The following is a 21,476-nucleotide window of genomic DNA, read 5'->3' on the forward strand; positions in this document are numbered from 1 at the left end:
CATTGTGGACAGGGATCAAGAGTTAAAGCGGCGGCTTCGTCACCGCTGACGTCACTAACGTTTTATAATTCCCATTCATTATGACGACCATCAACTAACGAGCGCACTCCTTTTTTCCCACCCATCTCTCGTTCCTTTCAGTATTAATACGTCCTTTTAAAAACTACAGAACTGCAGCGTAATTTTGATCTACATTCCCAATCGAAGAAAGAACTTGTGAAAATATTACATGGACCAATGTTCTATAGGTAAAATTCCAAATTAAAAGAGCTTGTCTTATAGGTACAAATGGGCTCTTTATCACCTCTTTTTTTTTTTTTTCGAAAGGGGCCCTGGTAATCCTAAATTTTGGGTAATCATAGTTTTTTCTGCATTTTGGTGACGGCTATGGATTACGATCATCATGTTCCGCTGTATATTGGAGTATCTGAGGTTCAAGATAAGAGGGATTTCAGCTAGTCCAGGGGGAGCGTGCGCAAATCAGTGGGCCAATTATTGAAACTGATAGACATAGCTATGGACAAAGACGACAAAAGGGATTTGGAGGGATCCTTTTGGTGGAAAGCGGGTGGTGGAAATGGACATAGGAGGTACGTAATAGACTAACCAACGGCAACCCACGAAAGATCCTACAGTTAGTCCATCATTTCCTCCCTTTGTTTGTAAGAACCACTCATTTCAACCAATAGCATCGCTCCATACTTCCTATGTCTTCTTTGTCTATAGCTTTGTCTATCATTTTCAGTAATCGGCCCGCTGGGGCGTCATCCGCGCGCAGGAATGCGAGGAAACGCGATATAAATTAGATACTTCTAGTTGAGAATAAGTGTCGTAATTTAATACTTGGCAAGTTGTAACGGTGGTTTTATTTTGATTGAGACCGCGGCCGCTTTTCGGCGTGGATCGTGACGTCCCACCCCCCCCCCCTCCCTTAAGCACGCGGGGGTAGCGCAACGATGAGGTGGGCGCGGGGGGTGTGTGCTACGCACCGCGCATAATGAGCAATAAAATTAAGCTCCCTCAGGGTCGGCTTAAATACTTAGGGCGAGGATATTTCAGTTGAGACAGCCGCTGATACCACGTCGTCGGCTGCGCTGAAGAGCTGTCGAAATTCTTCGGAATTATGCAGCGTTGCCGATATGGAGACCTCACGAAAAACTGTCCGGCATGGAATATCGGCGATACGTCGAAGTTCCCCGCCGAATATGATACGATTTTGGAATGGGCCCTTGGCATTGAAAAGTAAGTTCGATTGACAGTCGAACGTTCGGCATTCCATATTGACCAGATAGACTGGATTTTGCAATTCGGAGGTCTAAATTCTGGCACATCTGAAAAAACACGTATGTGCATAGGGAAACTAATGGCACATACGTTGTTTTTAAACCGGGCCGGAATTTATAGCTTTAAATTGCAAATGCAGTCCAGATTATTCTTCTTTTTCCAAATCTTTGATTCCTGTTATCGAACGCCTACATCAGTTCGGTTCGATCCAAGATTTCGATCTCATAGGCTAAACCTCGATCCTACGAATCGAAATTTCACTTTGACCAACTAAATATTGTCGATATTAAACACCGAACATTGTACAGTCAATTTTTTTTTCTTGAGTGTAAACATTGGCTGAGCTAGCGTAGAAGTTACATGTGCGCACTCTTTATATTCTTACGGAAAAATCGATATAGAATTGTGGAAGCTTGAAAAACTTTCGATAGTAATTTCGCCGCACAATTAGTGGCATATGGTCTTCACCGTGCAATATTTTTTTGTACTTACCACAATTAGCCTGTTTCTAAACGCAGTAGAAAAACCAAGAAAACTCACCTGAAACAGAAAAGAAACAGCAAATAAATTCACGAGAATAATATCTATTTCACATCGTTGTTAACTTTGTACTTCTATCATCGTTCAGCACTCCAAACTCAACTTTTGTATCATCCGTTTACTTTGCATGGGTTGTCTGTGCGTTGTCTCTGAACTATACTGTCTCTGCTCACAAAGAGGAGGAGAGGAGAGAGTTGCGTCGAAAAGTCGGCTAAGATGCCTTGCGCCGAAAGTGATTCTCCTTGTCGCAGGAAAAGAATTTTGACGACGGGCGCTCTTACTGGACGGATCGCAGCAATGCGGGCTAGTTTTTGTGCCGCTAGGAGGCTGATCGAAAAGTAATCGAGAGCCCACGATCTCTTTCGGGACCGCCATTCCCTCCTCGGAGTCAACTTGGTCGACGACAACCCATTTCCTGACCAGCGCGAACCCTATTCGAATGACGCCTTTGTGCGTGGTCGACTTTTACAACGACACACAGTGGAACACGGCAAAGGAAAAGCTCGGAAACAACGTAAAAACCTTCAAAGCTTATAACTTCGATAGTTCAAAACAGAGAAGATTAAGAGTGGCTCCATGGATTTCTCGTAGAATGCCTTTTAAAAAAAACAGCCCTTGAAATTTACAACGTGACAAAATAGACATAGAAATTTTATTGAAGAATCTCGTGAGAGACCTTTCGTGAAGACTCGTCACACGGTGCGTTACACTGTGAATCGACCCATCCACTGTGTGCCGCTGTGTGTCTATTGACCCAATCAGAGCGGTCAGACATGAAATTGTTTTACTTAAACTGCATAAAGGATGTGTCCCATTGAGGAGAGTATTTTGGCCCTAACTTTGGTCGAAAATTGAAATAGCTTAGAATAATGTCATGTATGGTCAAATCGACTCTTAATCATCTACCCTGTGAGAACTTTTCCTTATTTGAGGTGTTTTTGAAAGGTTTTGCCTGATTTACCAGCGCAAAGTAGTGAAGTTTTGCAGTTTTCTCGAATAATTGCTCATTTTCGGTCCTGAATTAGAGTGTTTATGTAAGAGCGCAAAGCGACTACCACTTTCATATTCGAATATGTTGAATCTTTAGTACTAACCATTACAACATATTTAAATGATGAAAGTGGTAGTCGCTTGCGCTCATACATAAACAATCTAATTTAGGTCCGAAAATGAGCAATTATTCGAGAAAACTGCAAAACTTCACTACTTTGCGCTGGTAAATCAGGCAAAACCTTTCAAAAACACCTCAAATAAGGACAAGTTACTACACAGGGTAGATGATTAAGAGTCAATTTGACCATACATGATATTATTCTAAGCTGTCTCGATTTTCGACCAAAGTTAGGGCCAAAATACCCTCCTTAATGGGACACATCCTTTCGATATTTATTTCGCCACATTCTAAATTTCAAGGGTTGGCTCTGAGGGAAAATTTCACGAGGAAACCAATGGAACCACTTATAGAACCTCAAAGTTTTGTATAAACGGAGTTACAAGCTTTTAAAGTTTCCAGATTTTGTCCGAGCTCTCCTATTTATTTACTCGATCCACGGTGCGGCAACGGTTTGATGGGGCATCGAAGCCCCGGCCGGACAGGGGGTGGGTGGGGGGTAGAATAGTGCTCTAATGAAAAAAGCTACTTTGAGGCTCGGGCGAGAGTTATTATTGAAGTCGAGGAAGATGAACGTGAAACGGGAGGATCCCTCGCTGTTGTCGTTGGCGGATCGGGATCGGGACGTCTGGTTCCTCGGTCGAGTCCCGGATTATTTGTAGGTGTGTGGCACCGCTGACGAATCGCATCAAGCTCCGCAGCCGAACCCGAATCTACTTTCCTTCGACGAACCTTGTCATTATCCTCTGCCTCCGCCTATCCACCCGCGTTACTGTCTTCCTGTCGGATGCGTCGCCGCGTCTCGGATGCGTTGTGCTCCGTGATTTTTAAAACTTTTGCCCATTGAAATGGATTCTGAGCAAAATGGGTCGCACCGGAAAAAAAGTCGCTTGGATCTAGAGTCCAGACTCTAAATGAATCGGTGAGAACGAAAACACACCAACTCGGTATCTCGAAAATGCTTAAGTTTCATTAAAAACAGTCAATTTTCATGAAGGTCATTGATGATAGCGCATCTGTTCCAACTTGGACCTTTGAAAAGTCCTTAACTACTTGTGTTTTGGCACCAACAATCTTTGCTTTTGACTAGCTAACTCCTTCACTTACCGCGCAGTTTTGTGTGTGTCTTGATTATTTTCATTTTTTCGAGTTGGTGTGTTTTCGTTCTCACTGATTCAAATAGCATTGACAAGACAAAATACTCTTGATTCAATCCGATTTTTCCAGGAATCGAAGAGCCGAGCCTCTTGGTTTAGGCGGATTCCCTTTTGATTCAAGAAAAAAATTCGATTGAATCAAGAGTATTTTATCTTGTCAATGTTTTAAAGAGTCTGGACTCTAGATCCAAGCAACTTTTTTTCCAGTGCGGTTGCGCTGGTCACAGAATCTTGTTTTGATGCTTGATTCTTATATAGATCGGCATAAAATAATAAGATCTGTCCGAACAGCAACTTTCTACGTTGAATATTAACCGAGATGTCGCACCTTGAAAAACTCGATTTATGACGTCATCCACAGCGATAGTACATACCACGTTATGCACTACCGCGATGGACGACGTCGAAATCCTAACTTTTCAAAGGACGATATCGCGGTTGATATTGAACGTAAAAAGTTGCTGTTTGTACAGATATTAATATTTTTAGCTAATCTACAAGAATCAAGTATGAAAGCACGATTCTGTCACCAGTACAACTGGCCCATTCCACGTAGAACACGATTTGCGCAAAGGAAATTGGTCAGTTGCGCCGGGCTCAGAATCGAGTTTTCATACTTGAATCGTGTAGATTAGCTGAAAATATATGTAATATCTATCCAAACAACAACTCTCTTCGTTCAGTATTAAAAGAGATATCGTACTTTGGGAATTCACTTCATGACGTCATTCACCGAGATAATTACACCTTTGGTTTCTTCCGTCTTGCTTTATTTCGAGCTTTACGTTGGGTAACCGGTGCAAACGTGTAAATATTATCGTTAGGTACGTCCATTCCGGTAATTCTCGTTGTGCAAAATTTTCACTCTATAATATTTATACAGTGATCAATCCAACTATTAAAAAAAATTTCTGACGGAGCAAGCTAAATATCACTCGCGGAGTGAGTGATCGGGCGTCCAGGGGGCGAAACACCTTGGCTAGCCGAGATGGGCGCGTGAAGCGCGCCAAGAACGGTTGGTAATATATATATTTTTTTTATTAATATTTTCCGATCGAATTATGTCGATCGAAACAATCCCAGACTATTGCCCTGGTAAATTGTAGTAAATTACAAAAGTTAAAAGTGAACGATTCGAGTGGAGAGAAAAACTATTTTTTTAATTTTATATGACTTCTAAAATTCAAAGTGAAATGACAAAGCATGCAGCTCAGGTGAAAACGGCAGGAAGTAGGTTATATTTTTGGAGCTGAAGGTCAGTTGGTCGTAATTAGCGATACTGGCATGACGCACCGCCTGAAAGTGTCCAATGAATTTCAGTCTGTTTTATGTAACGAGCGTTGTCACCCGTAAAGGATCTCAGCAAAAATCACCCCTTTTTTGAATACTGACATGGGTGAATGAAATATGGCTAAAATGAAGGCTGAAGGCAAGGCAAACTTCGGGGAAAAATTTCAGCTCGAGGTATTACTTTATTTACGCTGCACAGCATTGCCAAACTCTTTTGTAGTAATGCTAGCATTTTAACACTATCCGGTATTGTATCGTAAAAACTTAATTCAATGGACCGCTTTTTTTCTCTGCAGGCTGTTTAAGACATCACCTAGTAGTGAATACTATGGCGATACAAAAACCATTGCGATGAGGCACTCTTATTATTTTAGAGATCACAAAGAAATAATTAGCCGAATTCATTACCAATCTTCAATTCAAGTCGAAATGAAACAAAGAGCAGAAAAGTTTCGATTTATCGATGAATTCAAGGAAGAGGAAATCTGTGCTTGACTCATGACAGAAATGTACTGTGCATAATCACTTTAATTGCACAATGTGAAGTCAAAAATTTTATGTGAATATAGAAGAGACATCATACCATAAACTGAAAAAAGTATGCTTGCATGATGTCCAAATCAGTGGTGCTTCTTACAAACTCTTTATTAACAAAACTAACCAGTTGCGTTGATAAGTTTTCATTGCGTAAGGATTTTAGCAACATTGAGGTAAAATTAACGAAACCTAGTGATAAAATGATAACTTAATGGTAAAAAATATCACACAAGAATTTAACAACATTGAGGTAAAATTACCGCAGGGTAATGATGCATTATGACTTAATGGTAAAAAATATCACTATTATTGGTTATGGTAACTATTATTAATGAGTTCACAAGGAACGCCAAGGGTTCGGTAATTTTAAGCACTTTTGTTCAGTTACCGTGCCTCTAAAACAAATATATATTAATGTTTTTGAGTAACTAAATAAAACGCAAGCGGAAAATGGCTGTCTGGTGCGGCTTCCCATGACTACCGACGATGAAACATTAGATATTATTAAAAAAAAAAAAAACTGGCATCAAAGCGCTACAAATTAAAAGAGTTTGACACTTTAACATATAAATATGCATGAATAACTCGACTGAAAAAGAGGGCACCCCTCCTCGGCAAAGGGATAAGGTCAATTAAAACTGAAAGAGGGGTAAATTCCATTGACTTGATTTATACCGAGGGTTTTGGCACGCAGAAAGCGGGTCGATTTCGCCATGTTCACCGGACTCCAGCTGATTGGAGAGGGACGAGGGAGGGAAGTTGCGTTGGTTTTGGCCCTAAGTTTGAATGGGAATATGCTGAGACTTTCCCAAATTTGGACCTAACTTTAATTCGCTATACATATTTATTACTAAATTGATTTATGCTTATTGTTACAATATTAATTCATTTGAAAACGGCCCTGAGGCGTAAATTTGGGTTACCATTTCATTATTAGGCTGTATGTTTTGAACCGTTTGGCGATATGAGCCGAAACTTGAAGAACAATTAAGCACAATTAAAGTACTAAATATTGGACCTATTTTTGAAAATTGTGCCTCCATGTTGGTCTGCTAACTTCCGGTAGCTAATACCTGAACGTGCCGACAGCTTTGAAGAGTAATCATCCCTTGATAAGCAAACCTACTTTGAATTTTCAAATTGTGACGTTTGTTTTTCAAAACCCTAGAGGGCACAGAGCGCCTTTTTGCAAGATGTGCTGCGTTTCAACCAGAGAGATAGGGGGGGGGGGGGAGGAGGAGGAGGAGGCACATACATATCGACATGACATATTAAGGGGTAAGGAACAAAACCACCTAGCTGACAATTTTGGAGAAAATGAGGTAGCGACTTTGCCGCATTCTTCAGTATTAAATATGCAAACTAACGTTTTTAGTTTTTTTCAGTACGTATAGGAGCGTTACAAATACAATGTAATTTATAAAAAAAATTGCAAGTAGGTAACTTCAAAATTAGAAAAAAGGGCGAAGCTTCTTCATTATCTTGCAAAATCGTCAGTTTGCAGATGAGCGTCATGTTCCTTAGCCATCAATACGTGCGCACGAGCCTGGCTTTATAAAGTCACCTATACTGCCATGCTAAGGAAAAACGCCGAATGAACCTTTAGGCGTTGCCAAATTTCCTCTGGCAAATGACTAATTGTCAGGAAACTTTTTGAATATTTTTCCGCCAATTTCTCAGATAATTTTGTTTGTAATTTGATATAAAATGTCTGAAAATTTCAAGAAAAAATATTCATAATTTGCCTCAAAAATAAAAATTGTATCCAAGGAAATTTGGCAACTCTCGATTGTTCATACGGCGTTTTTCCTTAGCACGGCAGTATATCCAACCGAATCTGTCCTACAGGATGCGCCACCCCCCAGCCAAGCAGCAGTGTCCCCGCCCCAGAGGGTGGTCTCAGTAGGGCTCAATTATCGCTCAGTAGGACTCAATTAAGACTCCGAAAGACTCAGTTCTCTTGGATTTTCAATTAACGCTCAAATGCGCAGCGCCGTCGCCGCTCGGGCGACACCATGAATAATTAAGTCGGGAAAATGCCTTCTATTTATTAATAACACCGTCTCGGCTTCCGAATTAGTTGAGAAGTTATCCATCAAGATTCGGGATTCGGCATTGAGACGTGCTCGAAATCCCGTGCGAGCCACTGAACAACGCCTCGCGATTCCCGATGCTGTCTCTCATCTCGCGAATGAATGACGTCTGCGCTTTTGATTCCAGCGTAACTAAGTAATGATGGAGAGAATAATTTGATCGGCATTGAACATCCACGGTCTCAAGATACTGCTGAGCACCAGCCATAATAAAATGCTGCTGACAGTTACAATATTCCGAGGATGGCATGTCTCGTTTGAATAGCAGCTGATCGATATTTTCGAAATGATAACTTCGTTTTTAAATTGAAGAGACTGAAAGGGGCCTTTAGCTCTTTCTCAGAGATAATATATTTTAGCGACCCATTGCTATCTTCCTTTTAGTGTGACGGTTCCTTTTAGAAGTGCAGCGCCCAGATTCTTCTATGAATTTAACTCATAGCCAAAAGGTTGAACAATTGGTTGATAGGTCATCCAATATAAATAAAGATGTTATTAATTATAACATATTCTACATTGAACAGGTGACCGAATCTCGGCGCACACCGGGCTCGGAACTCGCACATCAGAACATAATCCCAGCTCACTTCATTTTTACGACTCTACCTATGAACCCTATGATTAATTATTATTCCATGATTAATATAATTTTTTTGAGGGAGGGGGAGGAGCAAAATATGGCATATTACGACAGAATGTAATCATCCTCCAGAAAATTTTTACTCTCGGTTATTTGGAAGAAAGCAAAAAAGCAAGTGAATGAATGAGGATAAAGCAATATGCATGAGGTCACCAGAAGCCCCTTTGGTTCAAAAAAAGGGGGGAGGGGAAGCGCGGGGGAGGCAAAAAGAAGGATTCGCGTGACTGGGCGTCCCTTGATGTGAGCTCAGCGTCTGACGTAATCCGAAGAAATGCAAGGGATTAACGAAAATTATTCCGCACCCCGTTGTCGGATCGTTCGAATTTCGCCGGCGAGGTTGCCGGTTGGAGGGGCGATCGGACTGTTTCCGAAATCCCGCGGGAGCGTGACAGCAGGGCCTGGGGGGGGAGGAGGGGGGTTCCACGGGAGTTATGATGTATGTAAGGCACGTATAGAGCTAAGTCTCAGATTGTCTGTCGGGGGCGCGCGACGTGCACCGGTTTATTTTCGTGCTCCGTTTCCCGACGCTAACCACACCACGGCCCGCGCTGCCACCTGACAGCAGCACGGAGCGTAACTCACGGGCCTCCTTTTGTGCGCCCTCACGTCACCCCCACGCCCGTGGACCCCCCCTCCCCACGTCGGAGCCCCCGAGTTCATCTCCCGAAGAAAAGCCCCAGCGCTTCCTCGTCGCCGGAAAAAAAGCTCCGGCTCGTAGACCGTAGTGGATCGAGTCAATGTGAAAAGGTCGGACATAATTTGGAAACTTTAAACGCTTATAACTCCGTTTATACAAAACTTTGAGGTTTTAAAAGTGGTTCCATTGGTTCCCTCGTGAAATTTGCGTCTTGAAGCACCCCTTAAAATTTGAAATAATACGAAATAAACAAAAATTTGCAGTTTTAGTTAAAAATTTCATGTCCGGCTTCTTTGATTGACTCGATCCACTACACGCGGCTCCAAGAGCTAGACCCGGAGCACGAAGTGGGAGGGTCATTTCGTCGCCCTCCCAACGTAAGCGCGTATCTCGATTTGAACGTGAGTCTTGTCGTCCGTAAAACACCATGCTTTGCAGGGCTCACTGAGAAATGGAGATAGCGCCGATTTGAATCGCCGGACGTTAATGAGACCTTGCATATCGAGGGTGCGACTACCAAACCATGTATCTCGGTTTGCGACGTTGCAGACTTCCTGTCATACTTTATTTTTTTAATAGAAAACTATTCAACGTCAACTCTTGAAAACTTCTGTGATTTATCCCTTTTACGCGGATATAATGCCGTGAAAACCTCAATGGATGATACTGATTTGTCTTCCTTCAAAAAAAAAAAAAAAAAAAAAAAAAAAAATCCAATGGGAGCGGAGATTATTAAACATTTGAAACGAGATAAATGGTACGGCAGTTTCACTGTCGATATTGAAAAAGCCTTTTGGTTGTAGGACATTTCGTTGACGATTTTTGGTCCGCACACCTGTTCTTTCTAGTAATTTTCGTCCACGCGTTTTTTCGGCACGGGAGTTTTGGAGTTCTCCTGTGTACGATGAGTATCTTTATTTATTTTGCGAGGAAAGATCTGTACTTTTAAAGGATGCCTGTCATTCTTAATACGTTCCATTTCATATAATACTGTGCAACACCTCTGTTGTGAAATAGTTGCTTCAGACGCCGCTGCACGGCGGGCGGGCGGCCAGCGCGATACGCGCATTGGCGCCTACAAACCTAAGTGGATACTTCAAGCATTGTGCAATGCGTGAAGTATCCACTTAGGTTTGTAAGCGCCAGTGAGCCTCTCGCGCTGGCAGAAGGCCGCTCCGCTCTATAGGCTTTAATATTTATACTCGCACAGTCAGCGATTTTTAACTCATGATTTTGGAATGTTTGCACACTCTGCATTGATTATTCTCATTTAAATTGATGGGGAAAAAATATGTAGCAATTTATCAAAGGAGAATAAGAATATAATGTGTGTTCTTTAAAAATTGGTGGTTGCGTGTCAAATTTAATGATTTCCAAAGCACTTTAATTTTTTCTTTTACATTTTGTGTATTTATTGTACTGCAGCGAGGTGCACGCGCAACCAAACGCTCAAAATTTGACGTATTTGACTCTAAAAGATCGATGTACAAATGGGTTAAAACTAAAGATTGCGTGCTTCTTGGTTTTTTCCCCTCTTTTATTCATTTTTGCAGTTTCTGTCGGCACAACTGCGGTTCATTGAGATTAATGTCGCTTGGAAAATGTTTTACAAGTATTTGTCGATAGTAAAAGTGAAACCAACTTAATGAGTAATTAGTGAAGACCAGTGCAAGAAGTGGACACGATTTTAAATCGAATACTTTGGCGGCATTATCTCAGCGAAAGAGCAATAAAAGGCAGAATATGCTTTAGCCGGGGAGGCAAGGATTGGAAAAATAAATAGCCATAAAATATATAAAATGTTTAACAAGTGCTCGAAAGAATTCGAAGTTAAAATACCGGGGGGGGGGGGGGGGAGGAAAGGGAGGTCTCAAATGCCCTCTAGAGTCCCTTTATACTGAGAGTCAAGACAATGTGAATCCATTTCTGATTGCTTCCCGTATTTTAGGCCTTCACAGTGTCACAAACGGGAATAAAGATTACATTTTCACCGATTGCAAAGATTATAATCTGAAGTGGACCGGGGAATTACGGGTTCGGCAAGGAACAAACGGAATGAAAGAAGGAACGGAGAAAGGAATTTGAGAATGGGTCGATCAAAGATTACGAAAAACTTTCAATTTGCGTAATCTTCATTCACGTTTGTGACTCCATGAGGGGGTGTTGTCTCGACTCTCATGAAATCCATGCAACATTTTGACGGTCTGTGTGAAGTTGACAAAAATCTACGGCAAGAATTTTGAAGCGAAGCATCGTGACTAGTAAATTACGTATTCATGAGTGAGAACCGTATGCAAGAAAACCGTGTCCTCGTCCCGTTTCCCGTGTCTCTGGAGCACAAGCATAAAAGTATGCACCCAGCAGAATAATTCCATCAGGAAAGGGGAAGTTTGGTCATCAGCGAGCAAGGAAACGCTGAGCTCTGAGGTTACGCACTCGCAACTTGGCTTTCCTCAGAGGGCCCTGGGTTCTCCTAATGGAAGGTTCCGAGTAGAACTGACTGTAAATTATGACAATACGCCGGAAATGAAGTTAAGACCTTGAGAGCAGCCGCTTGAAAATTTTCCGTTGAGTGAGTAGACGCGCGGTTACACCGAAATTGTATTACGTGCGTTGTTCCAGTGAGCATACGAGATGTAAAGATCTGCCCGTTGCCAGATAGTTTCTTTTTTGCGTTTTTGCCGTGTTGTCACTTTGTTTGGAGGAAAAAAAAATCATTCATACTGATTCGTTTGAAAAACAAATAAAATTTTGCGACGCCAGTGACCGACATTCTTAAAGGTAGAAACCGAGGCTTGGCTCTAGTTACCGAAATTCTTGTTAGCCGAGCCGACACAACCGATTGTCCGTAGAGATGTCATACTACCATTACATGGACCAAAAGCTTCGTTGTTCCATGAAAACAGATATTTGGTCCTTGTGACCGGACCGAGGTCTTTTTTCCCTCAAGGTACGATCGAACGCTAGAACTAAGACTAGCTCACTAGTGTTTATTGAATATTCAGAAAACACACGTCCGCAAAACTGTCGAGAAAACTGCAATTTAAAATAATCGTGACAGAAAAATTATTAATGTGAAATGGCTGGTTGAAAACAGTCACAGTCGGTTTTAAGATGTATTGAGGGTTCATGGTTTTTTTTTTTTTTTTTTTTTTTTTTTTTTTTTTTTTTTTTAATTATAAACACTACTATCACTTGTCACATAATTATCAATTAGCTAAAAAAGTTTTATGTAAGTGAACTTTTCGATGGAATTTTTCCTTAAACCCCTTGTCTTCTGGGCTGGCTGGTTCTTCTTGTCTTCAGTTAAAAACATGATCATTTTTTGTACGTAACGAATCTTCAATTTGTTTTTACCAAAAGTAGCTTCAAACAACTTTCTATGCTATCCATAATTTGTCCGAATCACCCTGAATTGTGATTTAACAAAAAATGGAAGTCCGTCTGAATGTATTTTCACTGAGCAACTTGAACCAAAACGATAAGCATCTGATAAAATCCGACGCGCAATGGACGGCGCTGACGATACAACTATTCGCGCTTGACGGATGTCCATGTTGCATATTCGAAAAATTGAAGGCGGACTAGGTTTCCTCACTTGAACGGGACGTATATGCTGCCGCACCAAGCTGCGCTAACTGCTGAACGCTTCCGTAATACCTTTATTTGAGCTTTCTGTTTCCTAATCTTTGTTTCCCTCATCGGGTATTTTACTTGGAACCTCACTTGAGCGCTGATGATGTAAAAGGAAAAAGCTTTTCAGAATCCTCGTTGGGAACGTACGTCACCATTTTCAAGTAAAGATTACACAAATCGGAAGTTTTTGTAATCTTTGATCAACCCATTCCCTGTCTCCGTTCCCTTTCTTATTCCATTTGTTCCTTGTCGTACCCCCAACTCCGCGGTCCATATTAGTTTATAATCTTTGCAAGTAATTCGTGAAATGTAATCTTTATTCCCGTATGTGAAACTGTGAGGGCCTAAAATACGGGAACCAATCAGAAATGGATTCGCATTGTCTTTACTCTCAGTGTAAAGGGACTCAACAAACTACTAACGTACAGTGAGTAAGAGGAACCGAAATTTTATGTTAATATGGAAAACAGTATTCGGAATACTAATCAGTGGCGTGGCGTGCTTTGCGATGTATCGATTGATGTACTATTTAAACCTATGGAAAAGGATCGGTAAACAGTGTGTTCGCAACGAACGCTATTAAGTGCTATTAAGAATCGATTATTTCGATTCTTTACCATAGCTCCAAATGAGGAAATATCGATTATCGGTCATTCACGCTTCGCCACCGTTTCTTATTACAACGTTCCTCCTACATGACAACAAGGGTTCAACAAAGGGAACGTCCGCTCGACGCGACGGGATGGTGGACTCAAAGGCCCGTTTGCCTGTTGCATCTGCCGTGATTCGTGATGCTTCGGAAGCATTTGACGATCAAAAGCCTAAGAGAAGTCTATAAATTACGGAGCACGCAGGGGTTCCCCCGCTCGCCCCCACCCGTAAAGTATCCGGGCGCAAAGGACCGCGGGAGGGAGGGAAGGGATAACTTCGGGGATACGTGACGGATTGAGATGAATAAACCATCGGCGGGTTCTCTCCGAGCGAGCTTCATTTCAAAGCTTCGATCCTGTATTTATTTTTATATTTAATGCGTGTAGCGAGGATCCAGCTGAAAGATTCATTTCCGCCTGTTACTCTTGCCTCTCGCCGGGTGAGAGGTTTGTGTTTTAAGCCAGCGGGTGCATGCTCGTGATCTACTTTCCAAAGGCCAGTAGACAATGGACGACCAAAGAGAATGAGGAAGGACCGCTCGACGAGGGAGGAATTTAATAATCACGAGGTGAGCTCCTCCTTAAAAAAAAACATGGAAATTGCGTTGAACATATTTAATGGTTCCAAAATCAACACAATAATGGATTACATTTTGCTAGGAGGAACAAAGAGTCAATGTCGCTAACATTGTGCAACTTTTTTTTCTTGGAAATACGTCCGAGCAAGTTCCATCTTCAATCCCAATAAACTATGAATTCAAAACGAAAAGAGCCGTTGTCAATTTAATTTTTTGCATGATTTTAGCGATTCTTTTCAAAGAATATAAGTTGTACAATCCTAGCAACATTGGAGCGTTCTCGATTACTTTTAGCAGAATAAAATCCATGTGTCATATTAGCGTTTTTATTGCTTCGATAAGCTTTCTTAGTAATTTTTAGAGTATGCACTTTTGGAAAGGAGAAGAAGCAAAAGAAAGCAACTTGAAAGCATACGTGAAATTAAGCAACGTTAGGTTGATCGCACGGCGTTCGTCTTCAGCATGGCGGGATAGTCCATACATGAAGCGCGCCCTGAAATTGAGCGAGGACGTATTGTGCCGATCTCCGCCGTCGCACAGTGGATCAAGTCAATAGGAGAGGTCGGACAAAATTTTGAAACTTTAAACGCTTTAAATTCCGTTTATACAAAGATTCGGGGTTCTAAATGTGGCTCCATTGGTTTCCTCGAAAAATTATCTCCAAAAAGCACCCCTTGAAATTTAAAATGTGACGAATTGAACATCAAAATTTGCGGCTCAAGTCAAAAATTTCATGTCCGACCTCTCTGATTTATTCGATCCACTGTGCGTCGTCGCGTCGATTCACCTGCAGGGTACGAATGCGAGGCAAGTTTTCCTCCGAAACAAAGCCGGGAGCGTTGCCGAATTTGGCGAGTATACCACTCTTCAAATCGGTGCCTCATTTTCACGGAGTGTTCAATCGATGTCTGGATTCGCAACCCTGGGCTGGGCAGGGCGAATTTACGGGCAAGCGATACGACGCGATTGCAAAGGCATTCCTCCATAACAAGGCGAACCTCGTACGTATCTCGTTCGAAATTTATCAACCCCCCCCCCCCTCCCTTCGTCCATCCCTTGCCGCTCCTTAGCGGCTTACGCATTCTGACCCCGTTGTCGTATGGTCAAGGTATTTCCATGAATAAAAATGACCGTATGGGAAAAGGGAAAAGGGTAAAAAACCTATAGGTATTTTTCAATATTATGATTTTACTATCATCCAATTTGGTGTGAATGTGACTTCATTTTGCAATATTTGGAGGGAAGAGAGGGTATGGATTCGATCGACATGAATCAATCGAAAAGTGAAAACGTGACTCGATCGACGTGCATCGATCGACTTTGATCGACATTTATCGATCGAAAAATAAAAACGTGAACCAATCAATAACGTGATTTGATTGGTAAAATTCAATCGACTCACATGTTTGTCGATCGATTCACGGTTTTCTCGATCGATTCAAGCGTTTGTCGATCGATTAACGTCGATTGTTTCACGTTTTCATTTTTCGATCGATTCACGAGTTTTCATTTTTCGATTGATTCATGTCGATCAAATCCATACCCTCCGAGGGAAGCTGAAGCATTTCTATTCAAAAACGTTACACCTCCATACCTACGTTATAATTTAGAAAAAAAGTACTATTAAAAATATATCCTTCGAAATAAAGCTCAATACTTAAGTACTGGCTTGAGAAGAGCTGGCAAGCCTGAACCTGATTGAGATCAAACCATCCCGTTTCTACATTGTATTCCATTCTGCTTTTTGAAAATACCTTCGTCTGAATAGCACTAGACAGGAATTTCGATAAGGTTTGCTACAGGAGGGATGAAAAATGGAAAAGTGTTGTCAGTTGTGGCATACGTGAAAGTATAGTTCTTCTTGTCAGGCGAAAACTTTTGAGCTCCCTTCGATGTGATTTGGCTATTTTGGGCAGAATGAAAAGAAGAGCAAAAAATGAGGAGGGAGAGGAGGAGGAAGATGATTACATGCCGAGTTTTATCGTCGAACGAGTCGAGAATCTGCAAGGAAAGGTCACAAAAGCGCCAATATCCTGTCTTCTGTCTCATAAAATTGTGTTGAATTATTACGAATAAAATTTTACATACTTTTTACCGATATCTCCTTTACCTCTAAGTACGACAAGAAATAAAAAGACTTCAAACTATAATGACACATAGTTTTGATGATGTTCTGAAAAATTGCACTTTAATTAATAAAATTTGACTCCTGCTTATTTTCATCGTTGCGTGTCACAGAGATTTGCAATGTAAGTGCTTTTTGTTCGATAGAATATTTCGCGAGGAACACGATGGTGCCAGCGGTTTCTTTAACAACGAGGTATCATAAACTTTAAAAAAAAGCTATGACAGAGGCCTTTGTAGAGGAAGTAAAAGTACGCAACTTTGAGCTTGCTCTTTGTGAGTTTTTAGTGTTTATAAAGTGTCAATGTTTTCAAGAGTCTGGACTCTAAATCCAATGTATTTTTTTTTTCACATTTTATTGGAAGGGACGTTTTTTGAGCTCACCTTTAGCCAAGTTATGAGGTATAAGTAAAAATTGAATGACTAACAGGTTGCTCTCATACCCTAAATTCAGGTTTCTGAGGCCTCTACAACAACACGTCTTATTGGGAGGGATGTTTTTCGGGGTTGGATTTATAATTGATACGGCCTTGTTTTGGGGCGTGCTCCGACTCGCAAGTGCGAAGAAGTGGCGAGGCAGTTGAAATCCGCTCATGGCAGTCATTTCCGCACGATGCCCGAAGAGAGAGAGCGATGAGGGGGGAGAGGGGGATAGGGCGAAAGGGGACGAGAGGCAGAATAAATTAAGAAGTCAGGAAATCGAATCCTAAATCTTCTTCTCTCCGGATACGTCAGCGTCAGTTGACCCTTCCCCTCCCTGGAGCTGAACCTTGCTTGGAATCACCGAATAAACTTGTGAGCAATCGATTCCGTGTTCGTGTGTTTTTCAGTCGATGGCAGTGGGCGCCCTGCACAGGACTTAGCTTGCCACGTTGCACATTACTGCCGTCTTGAGCATGGAATAACGACTACTAGAGGGGTAACGGTCGGTCATCTTGGCTCCGATTCTGTATATCCCCGCGGCCCGTGATCTCTGTGGCGGTTCTAGCAAGTTGGCAACACTGTTGATGTTCCATTTAAATCCATTGAATATATCGATTCCCGGTGAGACAGGCTGCCTGTCGATTGTTTGACATTCATTAAAAAGGGAGAAAAACAGTATTGCCATCCTTCAGGAATCGTCATTGCCTGTTTGGCTTTCGGTTTCAATTTTTCCCGCCCAATCGGTTCCAAGTCTCGTCCACATTCATTCCACGGCCCTCGCTTCACCTGTTGTTTCAAATTTCGCTTGAAGACGGTTTTATGACGTAGTCCTTGAAGCACCACTACGAACAAGACGAACGGAACCAGCGCAGTATGGAAATAGATCAAGGGAGAGGAGGCGCGTTGATGACGGCGCAGAGATACAACTATTCGTGCTTGATGGATGTGCGTGATGCGTCTGCAAAATTGAAGGCGCTATGGCACGCGGCGTGAACTCGCAACGCTCCGTTCTATGGCTGCCAATGAAGTGTCGCTCAGCTTCGGGAGAAAAGTTAAAACACGAGGCCCGAATACGTCTCTCCTATCCGCAGCCTGCGAACACTTTCGATTTTTTTTTTTTTTATTTTTTTTTTCCAATTCTATCCAATCAGGAGAGGGGTCAAGTGGACCCGTCTTGGGCTTAAAAGTGAAGGGACAGCATCGAGATACTTCTACTGTGATAAAGATATTTGTGTTCTTGTGTTACGTTTGGTTAATATAGGGAAGTGAAAAACAAGCGGAGAAAAAGTTTGTGTTGATTTTTGTACAGTTTATGCGATGAATTTAGCGTAAAAAACAACGGAAAGACTGGGAAAATGCGTTTTTCCGATTACGTCGTTGGTATTCACCTATCGTTTCTTATTGAATTTCCTCAATGAGACTAGCTGTCATTTTCTTATGAAATTGTCAACCGAGGGCTGGGGCTATTTTGTGTTTTACTGCCCTTTTTCTCCAAACTTTTGTGTCGAAATTTCTCAGTGTGTACGATGCCTTTCTGAGGCGTTTTATAATCTCTAAAGTCTATTATGAAGCGTTAAAAAAATAGTGAAATTTCATGGGATGCTGTCTTATAATTCTTCATGGAATTTTGCATTTTGACCAAGTCTCAATCGATCGATATCGTGAGCTTTCGTTCGTCCGTCTGAGCAAGTCCAGCTTCAGATGTGCCCAGATTAACAGATTATGTGCGGTGAGCTCGGTAAACAAGGGTCAAGGAATCTTCAAATGACTATAAAGCTGCTCCTTTGACCGTTGTCAAACAAGCATTTGGGGGAGAAGGCTGTAGAGATTGGACACAACCCGATCCTTTACCTGGAGAGTCAGCCCTCGTTTCGTTCGGGTGGTTTGTGGCTGACTCGAGCCGCTTGTAACGACTCTAATTGGCTGATTCTGTAGATTATAATTATGTTATTAAATTACAATAAAATATAATTATAAAATTATAATCTTTATTTATGGCTTAAAGATTTCTGGATTTCCACCTTTTCTTGGATTTTTAATTAAATGGTTTAGTTAGTGATTAATTATCTTTGATACCTTGGTTTTAAGTTCATAGTAAGATTAATGATTTTAATTTACAATTTTATCAGTTTACTTTTATTTACATATATTTTTTTTGCTATAGTAATATTTATTAGATGAGTAAAATGGAATACTAACAACTTTATTAGATTTGGAAACTCTGTAAAGTCACTGTATCGATTTATTTTCTTTGGTAGCACTGGATGGAGTTATATCATTATTGTCATTGTTTGAATCCAATTCAATATGATGAGGAGCCCTTACGGTGACGTCACCTGTAATGCCGTTTGTATTTTCATTTTCTAGTCTCAAAATTTGGCATCACTGTTCTCCTTTCACTTTAATCCATTATAAATAATCAATTGAGCTATAGCATGCCGCGAGGATTTGCAATTTAAGTACTTCATCCTGAGTGAAATTTTGCGAGAAACACTATAATACCACTGGTTTTACTTCTGGAGCGAACTTCCAAACTAAAAAAAAAAAAGCTTTCAAATTTCAGGCTGTAACGGAGGTGGTCTCCTAATCTTTTAGAGAGTTCACCTCTATACCTGGTCAACAACTTGTTGAGAAAACAACTTGGGTTACAAGGGCGGAACTTCAGTTCGTACGGAAGACTAAAGTTTTCAGTTCAGTTAATGGAACTTTTTAGGCATAAAATTGAACTCCAGTTGAGAAAAACACACTTTTACGTAAATAATAAGACGTCATAGTATTATTGGAACTTAAAAATGATTTATATGACTGAAATTTAAGTTATCTGGACTGACAACTTTGGTCTTCCATTTTAACTGAAGTTATTCTCTAAGGACACCTCGTCAAAAGGAGCCTTGTGGCACAGGAATTCCCACGCCAAAAGTAAATGGGATGAGGGGTGGGGGGCTCAATTTGATGCAACGGTAAAAAGAAACGCGCCTGGTTGGAATTAATTACATTTATCGCACTGTTACCGACATCCATGAGGAATGAGGATTGATGAGAAAACTAGAGCTTGAGGAGACTCGAGCCATCTTGAGAGCGTGATTGAAGTAATTTTTCGGAAAAAGAAATCCATTTTAATCAGCTAAACGGAAAAAGGAAGGGGCAGAAGTAAGCGCTGAAAATATAAGCAGGCATCCGAGAGCCGGTTGGCGCTGAAGGGGCAAAGGTGTAATTAAAAATAATTTAGGAGAGAGGAATAATGAGGTAGGCGGATATTTATTAGCCGAGAAAGAAAGGCCCTTTTGTTGAGAGCTGGGGGTGGAGGTACTTAACTCATTGGAACTGACATGCTCCTTTGAAATTTTTCTGTGTCTCTTGAACGTTGCCAATTTAAGAGTTAACTTCTTCATTTCGTTCGAGTCCTCAAGATAAGGCTTTTAGGATGCTGAAAAATAAGTGTTAAACACACTTTTTTCCATGGAAAAAATGTTAGCAATAAAATTAGAATTCACTTTGTTAATCAGATGATTCACGATTTAAATGATACAGGATAATATATTTGGGGAACCTTTGTCGATTGTTAGTTGATAGGCAGAATTTTCTATACGATACCACGTAACATAAGCTATGCTGAGTCCACTTACACTGATCAAGTTGTAGTCTTATGCCTACGCGATCACTAAGGAGCCAATACTGACCACTTGACTCGGTTGATCTTGCAACGATGTATCCGGAGTTTCAATGACTTCAGGGGCGCAAAACAAAAAAAAAAACTTCAAGTCTGACTAGTCTTAAAGGCTTTTGACATAATTTGCTGCGTCGCTGCATTTTAATTAATTGAGATGCAGCTCTTTAAGCTGCACTTCAGAGTTCCAATTCAGGACCCACGAAAGTTTTGAAAGAGATAATGGGTTGCAAGACGGGCTACGAAATAAAACACCGAAGTATGTATTGTATTCTCACACTACAATTTCACGAAAAATGCAGGGGACACATTAATCTGATGGTTTCCAACTTATAATTGCGTTTTTCTTTTGTATACTGATCCAAATTTCGTGCTTTCAAAAATACAAATTCCGATTGAGTCGCATCGGACTTCATAAACTTGCTCTATTAGGTTTTAGGATGGGAGAATTTCTCGCCTTGAGTAAGTCAGTAAGAGGTCGCAAGTTTCATAAACTAGAGAATAGGACAAATTTTGACAGTACAAATACTCATTACAAAGATCTGAATCGAAGGAAATACTAGGAATTCATCAGGTGTTTTCTCTCTAAGTTCTTGCGCTGAGTTCACCAACGACATTATTTTTTCCCCTGATCCCACTAAATTTTGGAAAAATCGATATTTTGATCTTTGGTATTTTCTTAGAAAATTGATGAGTGGCGGACCCATGTCATTTACCGAAATTACACAGAGCGCAAAATTTTGCCCAAGTGATTCTATCCATGACGTCGCATTATAACAAAATATTAACTTTAAGGTTTGCTAATCGGACGCCCAATGTTGGATGTGGTCATCCATAAAAATGAAATTCCTAATGGTTTTTATACGAGAACCTGGTATTAACCTGCCTCGTACTAAACTTACATTTTATGATTGAAACTTTACTGCGCATATTTGCTTACATACCGCAAGATAAAGCAAAAACACGGAGGAAACATTATCGTCCATTGTAAAAAAAAGGTAAATATCGGATGAAAGTGCCGTGAAAGGATCGTTAAAACATCAGAAAGTAACGGAATAATAACTAGTAACGAGTAACGGTGCATAGCCATCCTTCGAAAGCGTCGAAAG

General features: G+C 40.9%; 1 protein-coding gene across 1 annotated transcript in view; it reads right to left on the reverse strand.

Annotated features, from left to right (window-relative positions):
* Positions 1-21,476, reverse strand: part of dnc (phosphodiesterase dunce) — a 774,040-nt gene that overhangs the window by 700,367 nt on the left and 52,197 nt on the right. The gene's annotated exons all lie outside the window — the stretch shown is intronic.

This window comes from Bemisia tabaci, chromosome 1 (assembly GCF_918797505.1).
Source record: "Bemisia tabaci chromosome 1, PGI_BMITA_v3".
Taxonomy (NCBI): Eukaryota; Metazoa; Arthropoda; class Insecta; order Hemiptera; family Aleyrodidae; genus Bemisia; species Bemisia tabaci.